The sequence below is a fragment of the Dermacentor variabilis genome, chromosome 1 (genome assembly GCF_050947875.1).
Source record: "Dermacentor variabilis isolate Ectoservices chromosome 1, ASM5094787v1, whole genome shotgun sequence".
NCBI classification, from domain to species: domain Eukaryota; kingdom Metazoa; phylum Arthropoda; class Arachnida; order Ixodida; family Ixodidae; genus Dermacentor; species Dermacentor variabilis.
The window spans coordinates 168893239-168907609 of NC_134568.1; positions in this window are offsets into that span (position 1 = coordinate 168893239).

The following is a 14371-nucleotide window of genomic DNA, read 5'->3' on the forward strand; positions in this document are numbered from 1 at the left end:
ACCGGGCTCACCGCGTTAAAGAAAGGAAATGCGGACAAGAAAGATAACTATTATCGTTGTGTGGCAAAAGGGTGTAATATTGCTTAAGAGCGTAAAAACAGTTGCACCCTTTGGGATGTATATTTGCCACACAACGATAATCATCTGTCTTGCCCGGATTTCTTTTCTTTAACACTACAAGCCCGATACTTCTAAGTCACGAACTGCATGCACGTTATCAGCATCACAGAGCATTCTCAGCAGGAAAGTAACGAGCGCAGCGTTTTCAACAAAGGAAACGCAAGCTAGACAGATGACGATTATTCTTGTATCGCAAATATACGCACACCTCAAAGGGTGCAACTGTTTTTATAGTGCAGTAGAATTACGTTGCAAACGGTTACGGAAATAAAGTGAGCACACCGGTGTACGTATTTCAAGCATACTAACGGTGTTTGTCGCATGGCATCACATACAATCACCAGTTTTACGCAAATATACGCACACCTCAAAGGGTGCAACTGTTTTTATAGTGCAGTAGAATTACGTTGCAAACGGTTACGGAAATAAAGTGAGCACACCGGTGTACGTATTTCAAGCATCCTAACGGTGTTTGTCGCATGGCATCACATACAATCACCAGTTTTATCGCAAATATACGCACACCTCAAAGGGTGCAACTGTTCTTATAGTGCAGTAGAATTACGTTGCAAACGGTTACGGAAATAAAGTGAGCACACCGGTGTACGTGTTTCAAGCATGCTAACGGTGTTTGTCGCATGGCATCACATACAATCACCAACGACAGGCGACGCCGCCCGAGGAGCACATCGAAAACACGTTGAGTGCAATTTTCGATTAATCTGTGTTATCGAGTTCCTTCCCCTACCCCATCATCAAAAAACTTATGGGGTTTTAAAAAAATTAAAAATTAAATTATGACGTTTTACGTGCCACAACCACTTTTTGATTATGAGGCACGCCGTAGTGGAGGACTCCGGAAATTTTGACCACCTGGGGTTCTTTAACGTGCACCTAAATCTAAGTACACGAGTGTTTTCGCATTTCGCCCCTATCGAAATGCGGCAGCCGTAGCCGGGATTCGATCCCGCGACCTACCGCATCATCAATTAACTATTTGCCTTATAGGTCATTCTTGGGACATGTGTTTATGTATCCTTTACACGCACACAAAGTACACACACACAAATTGTGTAAATGCAGGGAAAACATGAAGAAGGCAGGAGATGGAAATTCAGGACGATGAGCAAAAAGAGAACGAAGTAAAAGCGGGAGCCAACGTTTTGACAAGTGTACTTGTCTTTTTTAAGACGACATAAGCTTTCCACGGCACAGAATATACAGGTAGGGTTCTTCTAAAGGGGAGAGCGGGTAAGGCGGGTGGGCAAGGCAACGATCGAGGGTGTGTTAGTAGCGAAGGTGTAGGATTGAAAAGAAAGTTGTGCTGTTCAACGTTGGTGGAGTAATGTGAGGTAGCACCGTGTTTCAGCCGGTTGACGTGTTCGTGCAGGTTCCTTTTTTTTCATGGAAAGAGCCTGGACAACAAGGGGGGAAATATTTTCTATGAAAATATTTCCCAATTTTATCAAGTGCGTCTGAGAAAAGCGTTCCCAAAGGTACCAAGGGTGATCTATCGCCCCGCAACAGGAACTTTAACGACATGTTAGTGCACGCAAAAGTCAGCCAACATCATTCCCGGGAATAAAATCATATTGTCGCCCCAGGTGCAAAAGTTGCATGCACCTTCAAAGTGACATTAAAATCAAAAGCACCGCAAATAGCTATACGCACGAAGTGAAAACTAGCTTTACTTCCACTCATTCATTCATTCACAAAACTTTATTAGTGTCCTGAAGCCCGGTCTTTTCAGACCGAGGCGGGCCGCGTCCACGTCGGCACCGCCAGGCCGAGCCTTATAGCGTCATCCTGGACCCTCTGGACAGCCCGTAGTTGATCTTGATATGAAGAGCTTGATATCATCTTGTGCCAGTAAAGCCATTATTCTTCAGGGTCGGCGAGAGTCGCGGGGCAGCCCGCCAGCATGTGTCTGATGTCAATGATGCCATCGCACATGTTACATTCTTTCCTAATTTCTCTTTCGGCGTGGATTTTATTTATGAAATATGGAGTGGGGTACGTCCCGGTTTGCAGTAAACGCAGCGTGACTGCCTGAGCCCTGTTCAATTTTACGTGTGGCAGTGGGAATTGCCTACGCCCCAAGTAGTAATATTTAGTGATGTCGTTGTAAGTAAGTGATCTTTATGCTCCCCGGAATGGCAGTGGGCGTCGGTTCGGTTCTGACCGGCACAGCAAGCAAGTCCTCGTGCCAGGTCGTTCGTCACCTCCTTGAGGTTGGGCCGAGTTTCGTCCACTTGTCCCATATGTGCAGGAAACCATCGGATAGTTTCGACCTTGTCGATAATTTTAGCCGCAGTCCCAGCTACATAGCCTTCGCCAAAGCTCTTAATTGCTGCTTTGGAATCGCTATAGATGAAAGACCATTTACGGTTCCTGATGGCTAGAGCAATCGCGGCTTGCTCCGCCACCGTGGAATTCTTCGTGAAGATGGTGATGGCGTCCCGTACCTCGCCCCGGCTGTCGGCCACCACGACGGTGTAGGCCTCTTTGCCTTTGACCCAGGCAGCGTCTACAAGGGCCGCCTGTTGTCCTAGCTGTTCAATTTCTTTCAACAAAGTTTTCGCTCTCGCTTTTCTGCTGCTAACATTGTGTTCCGGGTGCATATATCTCGGGAGAGGGGTGGTTCTGATCGCGTCTCTAAGGTTCGCGCTCAATTCTACTTCGGATTCCTTCGCTTCATCGATCTACTGGGGTCTGTCCCTATCGCTTTCAGTATAAGCCTGCCCGCTCGCGTTTTCGTCAGTCTTTCCTGCAGCGCCATCTGTTGCGCTTCCGCCATCTCTTCTATCGTATTGTGCACGCCTAGGTTCATGAGCTTCACGTTCGAGGTGCTGATGGGTATACCTAGGGTAGCCTTGACTAACTTTCTGATCATAGTGTTGAGCTTGTTCAGCTCGGCCTGCGACCATTTAAATAGACTTAGAGCGCTTTTCTCACCCAGGCCTCTGTGTCTGTTGCTGATTCTCCTTAGTAACCTGATGACTTGGTCCGTCTTGTTTGAAATGTGTTAAATGGCATTGAGGTTGGTACCTCCCGCTGCTATGTGGAAGCCTAAAACTCTAATCTTTTCTACCTGCTTGATCGCGGATCCGTCGTGACAGCGTAAGATAACCTTGGGTTTCTCCCCGGGACGTAGCCCCTGGGTCTTCGACCCCTGCGCCGATGCTTTAGGACCAAAAGCTCCGACTTGGCCGCCGAACAGTTGAGTCCCATCTCGCCTAGCGTGCTTTCCACGGCGTGTATGCTCTCCTGCAGTCTGATCTCCGTTTGGCCTACGTTACTGTAGGCGCTCCATATTGTTATGTCATCGGCGTATATTGCAAAGTGTATACCTTCTATACTGTCCTGTTTTCTCGCGACTCTGGTCATTGCTAGATTAAATAACATGGGCGAAAGTACGGCCCCTTGAGGGGTGCCCCTGTTTCCCAGGTTCATCAACTTCGATTTTAGTTCTCCTAGCGTGAGGCTCGCTTACCTACCGCCCAGAAACGCCTTGACTACGCTGAATAGCCCCTCGCCCAACCCCAGCTCGGACAGGACCTCGAGGATGGCCTTGTGCTCTATGCGGTCAAAAGCTTTTTCGACGTCTAGTCCCAGAATCGATCTCGCGTGCACCGGGCTAACGTGTATGAGCTGGTGTTAGATCAGGAGCATGGCGTCCTGAGTCGATAGTCCGGGGCGGAAACCGATCACGTTATACGGGAGTATGTCATTTTGCTCGACGTATCTAGTGAGTCTGTTAAGAATAACGTGTTCCATAGCTTTATCTATGCACGATGTAAGCGAGATTGGACGTAAGTTATCCAGATGGAGCGGTTTAGCAGTTTTGGTATGAGGATGGTGTTGGCCATCTTCCATTCCTCCGGATAGTCTGCCTTTCTCCGCAACTCGGTGAAATGATCCGTCAAGAAAGTGATCGACTCATCGCCTAGATTCATTAAGAGTTTATTGGTTATACCGTCGGGTCCGGCTGCCGATCTACTGGAGAGACCATGGAGGGCGGCCCGTACCTCACCCTCGGTGAAATCGCGGTCCATTTCCTCGCATGGTCCTCCCATGTACTCCACGCGTTCGTCGCTATCGCCCGTTTGTTTGAGCGGGAGATATTTGTCCGCGAGCTGTCTCATGACTACCTCCTGAGTCGTGTACTGGCTGACTTGATGTACTAGTTTTGTAATTGCCATTCTCTTGTTTGAGTTAGTGTAGCTCTCGCTCAATAGATGTTTGAGGATGTTCCAACTGCCTCCAAGTTTGATTCTGCTGTCTGTCAAGTGGCAAACTTCGTCCGAATGCTGTTTCACGAGCGTTCTCGAATGCTCGTCCATCCGTCTGTTTAGCAACGCTATCTTTTTCCTGAGCTTTTGGTTCAGTCTTTGCGTTTTCCCTCTTTGCAGGATGGATTGTTTGACCTCGATCAGATGCGCGAGCCTACTGTCTATGCTCTCTATGTTTTCTTCGGTCTTAATTTCGTTAGTGGCCTCCCTGAGGTCCTCTTCGAGCTGGTTGATCCAGGTCTGTAAGGACTGTCTGCCCGCTTCTATCGGTTCCGATTCTAGTCTCATCGCTCTAACTTTCCTAAAAAGGTCCCAGTCCGTGCACCGAAAGGTTCTAGTCTCTTGTTTCGGCATACCTATACCTATGTGTATGATATAGGGGTCGCTGCCTAGATCGGTGCCCGAGTTTTCCCAACTAGCTTGTTTCGAGTTGTTGACAAAAGTTAGGTCGGGTATAGAGTCCCTGCACGTGGACGTTCTACAGCGGGTGGGGAAAGCCGGATCGGTAGGGGGCATTAAAGTCCCCTCCGATGATGAGCGGGGAGCTCTTTGCGACTGCGAGTGCCTTCTTGAAAAGGGCCCTAAAGCTTTGTTTCTTGTAGGTGGGACTGCTATAAATATTTAAGCAGAAGATACTCTGCGCCCAGCCCTTGTGCCTTTTGAGTACGACTTCTACTAGGATATACTCGATTTTACTCAATCCGAGATGGATATCGTGTTCGATAAAGGGTTGATTTTTGTGAACGAGGGTGGCCAATCCCCTCCCGCAATCTTTTTCTCTACATACCGATTTGTACCTGGTTAGCTTTACTTCGTCCGCTAAAGTTTCCTGCAGCATAATTACTTTTGGTTTGACCCCCATCGATCTAATTAATTGGCGCAGCGATGCCTTTTTGTTGAGGAATCCGCGACAATTCCACTGCCACACACTAAAACTGTGGGCGCTATCCATGAGTATTGAATGGGTTAATTTTGCTGTTACCCGCGATCGATCTCTTTGGAGCGCCCCCTGACGTTCCGTAGAGCGATTTTACGCTTTCTGATTCTGACGGCAAGAATTCGTCGTCATCGTATCTCGTTTCGAGTTTCTTGAATCGCTGTTCGGCCGTTAACCTCCATTTCCATAGTTTATCCACTTTAAAGTTAGTCCCTTTCCATCGTCTCTCTAATTTCTTTGATTACCTCTTTCAGCTTGCTGAGGACTGAGAAAACGGAGTCACTTTCGGGGCTTACTGCTCTTTTTTTCTGGGCGGGGGAGTTATCTGCCTCGCTTGGTTCGTTTCTTTGACCTACCGGTCTGGCTACTGCTACGCTGGCAGGGCTCGGCTGTGCCTTCTTTTTCAGTTCTACTACCTGTTTTGTCAGCTCTTCGTTAGCTTTACGCAAAGAGTTTACCTCCCTAATCAACTGTTCTATTCCGGCATCATTGCTTTCAGTCACCGCCGGCATAGTGGCGCCACCGACGACTCTCACCGTACCTTTAACATTATCCGCCCAGGCGGTCCCAACTGTCGGCTTGGCACCAGGTGTTCCATCTTCTAAGCGCGCCTGCGCTCCCGCCGACATGGAGCGGCTTCTCTTCCTCGCGGCCGATCGCGACCGGGCGCGTCCCCTTTGCACCTGCGCTCCTCCCGACTTGGAGTGGCTTCTCTCCCTCATGGCCGATCGGGAACGGGCGCATTCCCTTCGGCGAGTTCGTACCACATAGGGTGTTTGAAATCTCTGCTTGCACGCTTTGTCTCCGGTAGGATGGTCTCCTCCACAGAACTTGCACTTGGGCGTGCAAACGTGGTCCGCTCGTGGGTTGAGGGCTCCACACCCTCTACACTGAACAGAGTCCGACATGGGGCACACGTCCGAGCGGTGTCCTACCCTACCACAAGTAAAGCACACATCAAATTGTTTCCTGTAGAGATAACATTTCAACAAGGTCGGCCCGTAGCGCAAAAAGTTTGGCACTCTCAGTCCATCAAAGAGGACGATGACTGAGCCCGACGTCTTGATGCGCTTGGCGGTCAAAGCGGCCAAAGCCACTAGGTCCTGTGTAATTTATATGTTTGGATGTCCCTTCTGTAAGAAACAATATATCGGTAAAACTGGACGATCAATGAACGTCAGGTTAAACGGACATAGCGCGGACACAGTTAAAGAGCTTCCTAAAGCCGTCGCCGAGCATTTCAACCAATAAGGTCATAACGTTGATGAACTTAAACTTTACATCCTGCAGCCAAATTTCCTTCTGTGTGAAACAGAAAATACAGAGAATTACACGTCTTCCATAAGTGCACGACATTGTAACAAATAGGCATAAGCGTTTCAAAGGGACCTTTAAAATCTATTCGATATGCTATATTTCAAGCTATAGGCCTCAGCACGTAGTTATTAGCACGTAGCACGTAGTTAGTAAGCACCGGAATGACTCCTACCAATGGCTCAGTAAGGTGCAGGCACAAGCCGGAGGCCCTCCCATTCTAGTGGGAGGAGATTTTAACGCCAAGCACCAAACATGGGGCTACGCGAAAGCTCACCCGAGAGGACGCATACTGCACGATGCAATAGAAATGTCAACTCTGGACATATGCAACACACCAGAAACACCAACCCGCATAGGGCTACACGCGCGACAACAGGACACAACGCCCGATCTGACACTAGCCACTCCAGGGCTCATGAAGCAATGGAACGTAGAATCGATGACATGGGGAAGCGACCATTTACCAATAATTATCACGCTCAATCGCAAAAAGATCCGAGAGAGGAGAGAAACGGTGTTTTTTGACTGGAAAAAAATTTAGAATGGCTACCGGGGACTCTCTTGCGGACTTTGAACAATTCAGCGCTATGATAGCAGAGGCACGGCCGGAGGCCAGAGAAACTATCCCATGGGATGACACTGCAACTCACATGGATATGCACCTTGCAAATCTATGGCGGAAAGTCAACCGCCTCACACAGCAATACCGGTATAAAGGAAAGCGTCACAAAGATCTAGTGCGCCTTCAACATCAATACCGACTCATCAAGGAATACCAACAACTCGAAGCAGAGACGTGGCACAATACGTGCGCGAAGCTTGGCCGGGAACCCGGCCTAAGAAGGCGATGGCAGATTTTAAGGAGCCCGCTTGGGAGCAAGAAAGGCGCACCTCCTCTCGCGGAGCTCTTTTTGCGAGAAGAGCCTGCTGTGCTGGAGGACCGCGTTATTCACACTTTCTTCCCACATGCTGCCGAGGCGCCTCCTGAACCGCTGCTTTCTGCAACGATAGACAACGCGAAAGAGGAGCTAGACACGCCCTTTACGCTGGGTGAACTCGTAGCAGCCCTCGCGAATTCAGCTCCCGGGCACGATGGAGTGACTTGGCAAGAACTTCGAAACCTCAGCAATGAAGCTCAAGAACAGCTCTTAACAATTATCAATGAATCCTGGGAATCCGGACTAGTGCCAGATTCTCTAAAACTATCTCTCATCTACCCTATACCGAAGCCGGGCAAAGACCACACGAAACCAGCCAACCTACGCCCCATAGCTCTAACGTCAAATGTCTGCAAATCGATAGAAAGAATGCTACACACAAGAACCCAGCACTACATCGAATATGTACAACCGGGTTTGCATCCTGCGCAGGCAGGTTTTCGGCCGAACATGGGCACACATGACTGCCTCTGGTTGCTTCGCAGAGTGATCAACTGTAAGTCTCGCAAACAGATGCCTGACTATATTTTTGCTGTCGATATGCGTAAAGCATTCGATAACGTGAAACAAGAGGCCATCTTACAGGAATTGGCAACCAGGTACCCTAGCCCAAGAACATACAATTTGATACGTAGCTTCCTCCAAAGCAGACCAATCCAGCTCCATGGCAAGGCACCGGGATGGAGTCCGAAGACCTATTACTTGGATAGGGGAGTGCCCCAGGGCTCCATCCTCGGACCTATGCTATTCAATCTGGCCATGACACGTGCGGCAGAAAGTCTTGAGCGAGACACTTCAGCCCGTTTTATTATTTATGACGACGATATAACAATATGGACGAAAACGGCGTATTATTCCGACATACAGAGCATGCAAACTTAACTACAAGCAGCGATCCTGAGCCTTAGCAACACTTTAGATAACTTCGGACTTCAACTCTCGCCAGAGAAGACAGAATTGATCAGCGTAGATGGAAAGAAAGCAACCGATGTAGACAAGCAGATCACTTTACGCATCGGCCAAAGCGATATTACATCGGCCAATGGACAAATTAGGATTCTTCGAGCACAGATTGCTGGCTGCAACAGCCCCCAGCTAAGGATTCGCATACTAAAGCAAAAATTGAGACCGCTGTTGCACATGGTTAGACGAATATCGAGCAAGTATGGCGGAGCGCGTCAGAAAGCGTGCCAAACGCTTGCAAAAGCGGTCGCGGTTGGTAGGATTCTTTACGGGGCACCCGTGTACAAATTATCTGAACGAGACCTCGGCGACATCGAAAAGTTACACAGGGCCACCCTCCGTACGATCCCTGGGCTACCGAAGCACACGAGGAACGAGGACCTGCTCAAGCTCGTAGCGATTCCACCCATAGGGGACATAATCAGTGAAGTACGAATTCGAATGCGATCCCGGTTGGAAAACACGACCCAAATAAAACAGATCATGGCATGGGATAAACAAGTCCATGCGAAGCCAGAGCCCGCGGAAGCGACTATAACGCCACAATGGGAAGCACCACTGGGCATACGGAGGCAACAACGCCCTATCGCCAGACGAAATGCGGAAGCTAGACAAATATTTGAAAAGAGATTGGGATTAAGAACGCCGCAGCACACCATTGACATTTACAGGGACGCTGCAATCACAAACGACATAGCAAGCATGGTCTGGGTTAGCACATCTGCACCCCAACACAATGGCTATCACGCATGTCAGCTTCCTGGGGGTGCAACCTAGCACGCTGATCTCTTAGCTATATGGGGAGCGGTCAACACCATTCCCATTGACATGGGGTACATTGTAGAGCAGAGTGTGCGAAATAATTATCGGATCCTTACTGTTTCGTACGAAGCAGTGGCCGAATTAACGGGGCCTACGACAGATGTTGCGGAGGCCAACGACACCAGAAAAAAGCTAAAGAGAATACAGGACAATGGTACAAATGTTGAAATCCTATGGACAACGGGGCACATCGGCACGGATGGGGGAAACGAAGCCGCTCACGCAGCTGCCGCGCAAGCGCGTGGGCTTGATTACGCGTACAGCTCCCCACACTCCATTTCCTCGCCAAACCCCGCGGACCAAAATCCACACCTAAAGATATTGGCCGAAGGCTCTCCTAGCAGAGCACTGATGCATTACATTCGTACTAAAATAAAAGCAGACAGTAAACGGAGATTATTAGAAACTACGCCAGTACATGTGTTTGACGACAAGGGCGGGCTTACTCGCACGGAAGAGGTTTTCTTGTATAAGGTTATGGCCAACAGTGCATACACACCACACATACTTGAGAAATGGCACCAACCCAGACAAGCTACGATTGCGAAGACTTATACCCGATGTACACATTGCCAGGAGTCATGCAGAGCAGACTTGCAAAACCTCATTTGGAGCTGTGCAGCTATTTCACAAGGGAGATCCAACATTCAGCATTTACTACACGGAGACATTAGAACACTAGGAATTGCAATACAAACTAACCCTGAAACACAGAAAGCCATTGCCACATATGGCAGACAAAGTGGCCTGTTTCGAGTAGTGTAGAAAGGGTCGATCAGCCCATGTGAGAGCGGCGGAACTGAACATGCAGCTGAGCCTGCATAAAGCAGAAGATCCAAGACTGAGATGGAGAAGTGCTTCAGCCAACAATCTGGGAACCCACATTCCCTTCCCTCCTAACTTCCCATCAGCGGCCTAGAGCCGTCCCCTTCCTTAAAATAAAGGCTTTATTCATTCATTCGCTCTTGCAGAGAGACGATAGTTCACTGGCCTCCAGCGGAGCAGATAATCCCTCCCCCCTCGTCCAGGCCCTTCCCACGAAAAAAGAGAACCGGCAGCGACACGTTAACCGGCTGACACACGGCGCTACCTTACGTTTCCTCTACCGATGTTGAACAGCACACCTTTCTTTTCAATTCTAGATACTCGCCGCTAATACACTTTCGGTAGTTGCCTCGCCCAGCCGCCTTGCCTCCACTCCTCTTGAGAAGAACCCTCATATATATATATATATATATATATATATATATATATATATATATATATATATATATATATATATATATATATATATATATATATGTGTGTGTGTGTGTGTGTGTGTGTGTGTAATAAACGAGTTCTGCGCCAAAACCACATACGCAAGAAAGGAGACAACGCGGACGCTTACTTTAAATGTTTAATCAGCCTAAAAGCATCCTACATATACAGGGTGTCCCAGCTAACTTGGACCAAAATTTTGAAAAAACCTATGCATTCTTCAGAAGTCGCGTGGTTTTTGTTAGCGTTTATCTAAACTTACAGTGCCGTTTCTTGCTCAGCTTTTTTTATTAATTAGCCGAGATAAAATTATCCACTTTTTAAAAATAGCTTGAAATGTTCAGGCGTCAATAGGAAAGTTGTGGAGCTCCACAAATATTGCCCAAACCAGGCACTTCCAACGAGATAGACTTCGCATGACCGTTTTTATTCAGGAAAAACGAAAGCCCGCGGAGTTTAAAAAATACCACGTGGCAGTGCGCTCTCTGCGCTGTCACTTGCCGAAAAGCATATGTCGCCTTGAAAAAGACAAGTACACTTGTCGAAACGTTGGCTCCCGCTCTTACCTTGTTCTTGTTTTGCTCAACGTGTGGAATTGGTGACACGCGAAGTGTTCACTTTGAGGTCTTAACTGGTTCACTGTAATTTCCTGCATTTAAGGCGAGGTTAAAACCAATCTTCAAATTTCCTCATTTGCGCAACGGGCGTTCGCAAGCGAGCGCATTTCGCCTGCAAGTTACAGCGACGAGCGACAGCTCGGTGTGTGCAAAGTGCGACATCGTGCGTGTGTGGCGTTACTGGAGGTTCGCAGAGAATAGATCAGATGAAAGAGTAAGCATCGGTATATTTTCGAATCACAGAAGGTGACAGAGCGACGAAAAGCAAAGGAGCATCGGAAAATGCAACATCTTATTTCGCTACTGCCTACAGGGTATACACAGGGGAGAGCATTTCAATATGGTGGCTCTATTTTCGCCGTGATAACGGTTTGAATATAATATACAATAGTGTTCTCGCTGCTACTCTCAAGCATTTCGAAAGCTTACGCCCACATGGCTAAGTTTTCATTTTTTTTTCTACTATTCGTTTTTGCGACCAGCATATAAATTACTCCATGACTTCTGTTCCATGTTCCAATTGATGTTCCATGAATTATTACTGTTCGTGTCGACGCAGGCGTTCCCCAGGGGTCGGTGCTTAGACCCCTTATTTTATTTATTAATGATACTGTCTGCAACATTCCTGTCAAAATGCTATTATATGCCGTTGACCGTAATTTACACGGAAGTGAACAGTACAGCTGACCAATTCCTTTAAATGATACACTCAACAAAATTGTTCAGTGGTGTGATATGATATACGCACCCCGGCCCATTCTTATTCTTCTGATTATTTCAGTCTCATGATCTGGATCCGTGGTCATTACCTGCTCTAAGTAGATGCATTCCCTTACCATTTCCAGTGCCTCGCTACCTATCGTAAACTGCTGTTCTCTTCCGAGACGGTTAAACATTACTTTAGTTTTCTGCAGATTAATTTTAGACCCACCCTTCTGATTTGCCTATCCAGGTCAGTGAGCATGCATTGCAATTTGTCCCCTGAGTTACTACGCAAGGCAATATCATCAGCGAATCGCAAGTTACTAAGGTATTCGCCGTTCACTCTTATCCCCAATTCTTCCCAATCCAGGTCTCTGAATACCTACTGTAAACACGCTGTGAATAGCATTGGAGAGATCGTATCTCTCTGCCTGACGCCCATATTTATTGGGATTTTGTTGCTTTTTTTATAGAGGACTACGGTGGCTGTGGAGCCACTATAGATCTCTTTCAGTAATTTTACATACGGCTCGTCTACACCCTGATTCCGGAACCGGCTTACTAACACCCAAGTTCAACAGCCTTCACTTACCTTGTTTACATTGTGTCTAAATTAGTACTTACCTTATGCCTTCTATTTTAGTTTATATTGGTTTATTTACTCTTATGTATCTCTGTATTTGTTGGTTGCCTTTTTTGTGATATTTTCAACATTTGTACGCGCCTGTCAAAATTCCCAAAGTGGGATGGCAGTGTCAATAAATAAAATAAATAAAATAAAACTTCAGAGGTCAAGCTAGATCTTCGCTAGCTATGTCACAGACAACGCTTGTGGATGCTTTGTTTTAAAATCTGGCACCATGCACTTAATGAAGCCACAGTCTACATTTTGCTTTTAATTTCTCCTTCCTGTATTGAAGGAAAAGGCAGATACGTTGTCTGTCTGACGCCCATTTTTCTGCGTACTTCGCTGCTCTCTCCCTGATGACGCCACTGCTGGCTGACAAAAAAGCGGGGGAAAAGATAGATAGATAGATAGATAGATAGATAGATAGATAGATAGATAGATAGATAGATAGATAGATAGATAGATAGATAGATAGATAGATAGATAGATAGATAGATAGATAGATAGATAGATAGATAGATAGATAGATAGATAGATAGATAGATAGATAGATAGATAGATAGATAGATAGATAGATAGATAGATAGATAGATAGATAGATAGATAGATAGATAGATAGATAGATAGATAGATAGATAGATAGATAGATAGATAGATAGATAGATAGATAGATAGATAGATAGATAGATAGATAGATAGATAGATAGATAGATAGATAGATAGATAGATAGATAGATAGATAGATAGATAGATAGATAGATAGATAGATAGATAGATAGATAGATAGATAGATCTGTACCAGGCCTCGACCGCTGGGTAGGTGGACCTTACAGCAAGATGAAGAAGACTAGGAAGAAGGTGGGCGTCATGACGACGAAAAAAAAGAAATGTATGTTCAGGTTATTTATTTTATGAGTGCAAATTTAAGAATGTCGAGAAAAGAGACAAAATGTTCGCTGACTTATATAGCCTCGAATGAAGCCCCCAGAACCTTAGGCGGGGAATACACATTCTTCTTCCGCATGCAAGCCATTCCTTGGTTCAGTGGTCGAAAGACTTTAATCTGGTGGCTCATCTCCGCCTTAGTGACAGGAGAAGGCAATATCATTTCTTTGCTGGTGGCATAGGGCCTTCCCTTTCCCTCCGCGTAGGCGAGGCGCCTCTGGTGGACGAGAAATTTCTTATCTTGTCATAGTCACCAGTCCTTTTTTTTTTGAGCGACTGCAAGTACTTTCGAAACAGCACGAAGGCTAAGCCGTTGAGGTAAGCAAAGCACCACGTCATAAATAATCACCCGAAAAAAGGGTCACGCACCAAACTTGCTTTTGCCGTATAGGAGCGAAAACACGCCTCATGGTAAGAGTCAGCGACCCCACACAAAAGTCTGCAGGACGTAGCTGGTTTTACCGCTGAGTATTTTATATGCCGATCATTACAGAGTTGAAAGTAACGACTTGATGAAAATGCTGCGTGATTTGGCAGTGCATTACCGCTGTCAGGGCACCACTCAAAGAGAAACGGCTTTGTTATTTCTCGTGTGCTGGAGCACATAATTTCACTTCCTGTACTTCCGTTATCCGCCACAGGCCTACGTAGCACTTAAATAACGCAGGAAAAGCCGGGTATCGGAAAACTGATGCGAGTGACGTCAGAAGGCTTCAATTACTACGGAGCATCTGCGTCCCGCTTCCATGAAACAATGTGACGGCTCACTCTATCGCAAAAAATCCGGTGTCAGCGCCTGGCGCCGACCTTGTTGCGAGCGAAAAATCCTT